Raw genomic sequence first — 6,778 nt, forward strand, 5'->3', positions numbered from 1 at the left:
GGGTATTTTAGGGAATCTTAAAATTAGTATCAGGAGATGAAACCTTCATAAGAGTTGTAAGAAATTGATTTTTGATTCCAACCAACTGATCTCAGATCAATCTGAGGTCGGACCAAAAATTTATGGTCAAAACACTGACAATTGGTCAGTATGACAGCATTCTGTCAAAACAGAGTATGTCATATTGGCGGTCGACCGGCTGGAAGCCCCGGTCGACCAAAACTGTCCGAGACCATAGCCGATCAACCGGTAGATAGTCCTAGTTGATCGGTGACTGCCTGAAAGTACCCCAATGGCTATATTTTGCCTCAACGGCTCTTGGCAGTCGATCGGCTACCAATGGCGATCGACCGGTGGTCCCAGAATACATCCGTTAGAGCCTGATTTCCTGCCTAAAATGCTTCACTAAGTTCACCTATAAATACCCAAACCGCTCTTAATTAAATAATGGTTAAGAAAGAGCTTTAAGAGCAGTATTGCAAGCATTCAAGAGTTATTAAGATTAGTATATTCTACTTGAGTTATTCGATTACACCAATCCCAACAAAAAGCTCAAGTCTTAATCAAATTCCTCTACTCTCTCCTGTGCAAGTCAAAGCCATAAGAGAGGACTTTACAAAAGGTGCATCATTCATCTCTCATTCTCATTATTTACACCACACTTGAGGTATTCCTCCTATTCTACTATTTCCTATTTATTTATGTTTTTTTTTTTCAATTCTAGACTGTACTTAGGATTGTAAGGATTCTCTTATCCTAAAAAGAGAAAGGTGTCTCTCTAACTCCAAAAGAGTTGTAAAGGTGCCTCTCTGCCTGTAAAGGGGATTTACAAGGATACTCTTATCCGTGAAAAAGATTGTAAAGGTTTTCTTCCCTACCTACCGTACTGAAAGGGAGAACTAGTGGAATACCTTACAAGAGGATTCTTGTAGGGAGTGGACTAGACTAGGATTGAGTCGAACCACTATAAATCTTGTGTTTTGTGGTTGTACTTGTTCTATTTACTCTGCATTGTTTTAACTTACAGTCACACTTGTGACCTATTCATCGAAAAGAGTTAAATTCCACTAGTATAACCTATTCACCCCCCTCTAGGTTATTTCAAACTCATGCCAAATTAAAAAGAAGGTCTCAACTCCAAATCAAATGTACAAGGAACCCACAAACTTAAATATGGTCCAACACCATAAAACAGGGGTCTCTTTTTTTTCAAAAGAAAGTCCCATCTCAAGACACAGGCTTGTTTCTTTCTTCTCAACAGGGTTTTTATACGTTCAAAATGGGTACCTTAATCAAAACTTTTATTTTCATACATCAAGCAATCGAATGGTATGATCATTAACCAAAAGCCAAAGTAGGACTTCATCCTTAGCAAGCTAAAAAAAAGAAAAAAAAAAAGAAAAATGAAAAACAAACAAAACAAAGTGGAAAAAACACAAACTAGTTTCCCTCCCCCACACTTAAGTCATGCAATGTCTTCAATGCATGGAAAGAATTAAAAGCGAAGACAATGCAAGGGGGTCATACCTGATTAAAAGTTAGTCATCAGTGTAAAGAGTTTCATGGAAATCCATGACCTCTTCACTACCAGTAGTAGGAAACTCAAGGAATGGTTTCAAACACTAACCATTAACCTTCAAAATTACCCCTGTTCCTGGATTTAGAATCTCCACAGCCCCATGGGGATACACATTATGGACAATAAATGGTCCATCCCATCAGGATCTAAGCTTACCAAGGAAAAGATGCAATCGAGAGTTGTACAATAAGACCTTATCACCAATTATAAAAGATTTACGTAAAATATGCTTATCATGGAAAGCTTTGGTCTTTTTCTTGTAAATCCTAGAACTTTCATAGGCATCATTTCTAAGTTCCTCTAACTCAAATAGTTAGGCCTATGATGAATTCCCGCATCAAACAAATCAAAGATGAGCTTCTTGATGGCCCAAAAGGCCTTATGCTCCAACTCAACTGGTAAATGATAAACTTTTTCATACACCAAATGGTAGGGAGACTGACTAAGGTCGGTCTTGAATGTAGTCCGATGGGCCCACAAGGCATCAATGAGCCTAAGGGACCAATCCTTACGGTTGGGATTAACAGTTTTCTCTAAGATTTGTTTGATCTGCCTATTAGACACCTCCACTTGGCCACTAGTTTAGGGGTGATAAGGGATAGATAACTTATGGGTGATCCCATACTTTTTCATTAAGGCCTCAAAAGGTTGATTGTAAAAATGAGTACCCCTATCACTAATTATTGCACGTGGTGCACCAAAGCGGAAAAAATGTTCTCTTTGAGAAACTGGACCACCACTTTGTGGTCATTAGATTTACAAGGTATGGCTTCTATCCATTTAGAAATGTAATCAACGGCCAAAAGTATGTACAAATTCCCAAAGGAATTAGGGAATGGTCCTATGAAATCGATGCCCCCTATATCAAAGATCTCAACTACCAAAATAGGATTGAGGGGCATCATGTTCATTTTATTGATACGGCCAAAAGACTGACAGGCGGGATAAGCCTTGAAAAAATCAAAAGCATCTCTAAAAAGAGTGGGCCAATAAAATCCACATTGGAGAGCCTTTGCGGCAGTCTTCTTAGGTCCAAAGTATCCACCACATGCATAATCATGGCAAAAAGAGGGAATAGAATGTTGCTCATAATCAGGAACATATCGTCGGATAATCTGATCCGGACATATCTTAAAGAAATAAGGATCATCCAAGAAGAAGTGCTTAACGTGAGAATGAAACCTATACTTATCTTGGGTGGACCAGTGATCCGGAGTCACACCTGAAACTAAGAAGTTGACAATGTCAGCAAACCATGGTTCATTGGACACTGCAAATAATTGTTCATCTAGAAAGTTCTCGTTGACTGGAGAATCGACAGTCAAGGAACTGGGAGGCCAGGATAAATGGTCTATAACTAGGTTTTCAACTCCTTTCTTATCCCTAATTTCTAAATCAAATTCTTGCAAAAGTAAAACCCACCTAATGAGATGGGCTTTGGCATCCTTCTTCTGAACTAGGTATCTAAGAGCAGAATGATCAGTACACACTACCACATGTGAACTAACTAAGTAAGATCGAAACTTTTCTAATGCAAACACAATAGCTAAAAATTCTTTTTCAGTGGTTATATAATTGATTTGTACATCATTTAAGGACCTACTAGCATAGTAAATGACAGTGGGCAACTTATTAATCCTTTGACCCAAAACTGCTCCTATGGCAAAATCCGAAGCATCACACATCAGTTCAAAAGGTTCAGTCAAACAGGTGGTTGAACAATGGGTGCATTGGTTAACTCCTTCTTAAGTTGTTTAAAGGATTCTAGGTACTCTTTAGAAAACTCAAAAGTTTGATCTTTGGCAAGTAATGAAGTAAGAGGTCAGGCTAACTGACTAAAATTCTTAATAAACCTTTTGTAGAAGTCCGCATGCCCTAGAAAAGACCGAACGTCTGTAACAGATGAGGGGGTGGTAAATTATCAATTAAATCCACTTTGGCTTTATCTACCTTAATTCCCTCCTTGGATATTACATGGCCTAAAACAATACCAGATTTAACCATAAAATGACATTTCTCCTAATTTAAAACCAAATTCTTAGATATGCACATTTTCAAAACTAGGGAAAGATGATGAAGACATTCAGAATAGGAATTCCCATGAATTGAAAAGTCATCCATAAATATTTCTAATAATTTTTCGACCATGTCAAAAAGATGCTCATCATGCATCGTTGGAACGTAACAAGGGCATTGCAAAGCCCAAAGGGCATACGCCTATAAGCAAATATTTCATATGAGCATGTAAAAGTGGTCTTATGTTGGTCCTCTAAAGCAATTGGGATCTGGTTATAGCCGGAATATCCATCAAGAAAACAATAGTATTCATGTCCAGCTAACCTCTCTAACATCTGGTCAATGAATGGCAATAAAAAGTGGTCCTTCCAGGTTACCACATTAAGTTTCCTGTAGTCTATGCACACTCTCCACCCTGATTGGACATGGGTTGGAATTAGTTCATTATTGGCACTGGGAACTACAGTCACCTAGACTTCTTAGGCATGATGTGAACTGGGATTACCCATTGGCTGTTAGAAGTAGGATAAATTATTCAATGATCCAAGCACTTTAGGATCTCTTTCTTAATGGCTTCCATCATCACTAGGTTAGCTCTTCTTTGGAGTTCTATGGATAGTTTGGAATCCTCCATAAGATGTATATGATGTTACACAATAAAAGGGCTTATACCCTTGATATCAGCCATGGTCCAACCTAGGGCTTCCTTATTATCTTTTAACACTTTAAGTAACTCCTCTTCCTGGCTAGAAGTCAAATTTGAAGAAATTATTACAGGAAGAGTTTGGTCAGGCCCTAGGAAAGCATACCTCAAATTAGATGGTAACTTCTTAAGATCTAGCTTAGGAGGCTCAACTATGGAAGGTTTGGGAATGGAATTGGAAAGGGGTCCTAAGGGCTCCACAGGTATGTGAAGACTCAAGACTTCAGAAAAGAAATTTTCACTATCATCATCCAACTCATCCATACACTCTTGGAATTCTGAATCAAAATCAATATCAAAGTTGGTAATTAAATCATCAGAAAAATCCAGAAAATCCTCAAGCATATTGATCTCTTGTTTCATATGTGGTTGCTTGCCTATCCTAAACATGTTGAACTCAACAGTTTGGTTGCCAAAAGATAACCTTAGAAAACCATTCCGGCAATTGATTACTGTATTACTGGTAGCCAAGAATGGTCTTCCTAGAATTATTAGGATCTCATCATTGGTTGAGAAGGGCTTGGTATCTAACACTATGAAATCAACAGGGAAAATAAATTTCCCCACCTTTAGTAAGACATCCTCAACCATCCCTTTAGTAATCTTAACAGACCTATCTGCAAACTGAAGAGTACTTCTAATGGCTCTCAATTCTCCCAATCCTAGTTGCTTGTACACATGGTAAGGTAAAAGATTCACACTTGCACCAAGGTCAAGTAAAGCATGCTCAATGTAGGTGTTGCCTATGACACAAGATATGGTAGGGCTCCCTGGATCCTTATACTTAGCTTCTATAGGCTGAGTAATTATGGAACTAATACTACCTGCTAAGAACGCATTTTTGGGCACACTAGTGATACGTTTGTGAGTACACAAATCTTTCAGTACCTTTGTATAGGCGGGGATCTGGGATATGGCATCCGAAAGAGGGATGTTCACTTCTACCTTTTGAAGACTTCTAAAATTTTATCCATGGAAGCAATCTTCTTTTTGTTTACCAATCGATTAGAAAATGGGACAGGAGGAACATAAGGATTGTTAGGGATTTGCCCTTTTTTAGAAGAATCTTTTTTTATTTTCTCAACCAAATCATCTTTAATTTCAAAAGAATCTTTAGGTTCATCAGACGAACCTGGAACAAGAGGCACACTTGTGTCCTCAACTGAAGGAGAGTTAACAGGAGTAATAGATGGGGAGGATTTAGGAATGCTATGCTGGTACTCTCTTCCACTCATAAGGGCATAAACAACATTACATTGGTTAGAGGGCCCTTGTTGGGTCAGACCTTGTACTATATTCAATGGTGCATTAGTTGGTGCTTGTGAACTAACAAGCTGATGATGCCTAGGGTTAGGCTCTGGTTGACTGGGTAAAGTTCCTTTCTCCCTCTCACGCATAATTGAGATAAATTGGGTGAGTTCTCTCGTAAGATTTTGATGGCTTGTCATGAGGAGGACCATATTTTTTTTCAAGTCACTTATTCTACACTCCTCTCCAGTGTTGGTAAACCCAGGGGGTTGCTGATAAGATGATAGGAGAGGGGCCCTAAGAAAACTAGCCTGAGGTCCTACATTTGACTTAGGAAAAGTATTTTGGGAAAAATATTGTTGTGCAAAGGGAGGCCTTTGGGGTCCAGGTTGACCTTGATTATGAAAATTGAAAGCCCTGCTTGGTTGCCTGATTCTAAGAGGAATTTGGGTGATTTCTCCATCCTGGATTGTAGGTGTTACTATATGGATTATTCTGGTATAAGGCATTAACACTATCATTAAAAGTGCCCCCAGAGGTGTTGGGGTATTCTTCTATGACATGGCTAGGGGACTGACACCAAGCACAAATCTTAACCAAATTGGATGATGATGGCTCTCTAGGAACAATATCCTCAATCCTCTTGTTTAGGCTATCCAAATGGGCTTCCTTGGCTACTATCCCATCCACAAAATATCCTTTCCCTCCTATGGTTCTTTCACTCTCTTGGGTTGATTCCCCACTCATGGGTTTTGTCAGCTAAGTCAAGTAAGAATTTCCACACCTTTCCTTTATCTGTAAAGGATGTGAATCCCTCAGGGCACATAGACTCTATCATTTGTTTAGTTGGGTAATCAATATCCTCATAAATTATTTGACAAAAATGCCATAAGTCTAGGCCATGGTGAGGGCATTCTTGGAGTAGATCCTTGAATCTCTCCATAAGTTTGGAAAAGGACTCACTAAGCTTTTACCTAAACTAAAGGATATCACTTCTGAGCTTATTGGTCTTGTGAGTTGAGAAAAAAATCTTAAGGAAGACAACTATGAACTGTTCCCATGAGGATATGAAATTTGTGGGTAACCCATACTACCACTTCTTAGCTTAGTCTTTTATTGCAAAAGTGATAAACCTAAGCTTGACAGCATCATCAGAAAGCTGTTGGATCTTAATTAGAACACACACCTCTTCAAGTTCCCTTAGAAATAGGTATGCATCCTCAGAGGTTAAC

At 38.7% G+C, this 6,778-nt stretch overlaps 1 non-coding gene across 1 annotated transcript; it reads left to right on the forward strand.

Annotated features, from left to right (window-relative positions):
* The first annotated feature begins 6,442 nt into the window (after positions 1–6,442).
* On the forward strand, positions 6,443–6,549 carry LOC122060352. Its single transcript, XR_006134371.1, has one exon. It is a non-coding gene; the product is annotated as a small nucleolar RNA R71 (small nucleolar RNA).
* The last annotated feature ends 229 nt before the right edge of the window (positions 6,550–6,778 follow it).

Source organism: Macadamia integrifolia, chromosome 13 (genome assembly GCF_013358625.1).
Source record: "Macadamia integrifolia cultivar HAES 741 chromosome 13, SCU_Mint_v3, whole genome shotgun sequence".
Lineage (NCBI taxonomy): Eukaryota > Viridiplantae > Streptophyta > Magnoliopsida > Proteales > Proteaceae > Macadamia > Macadamia integrifolia.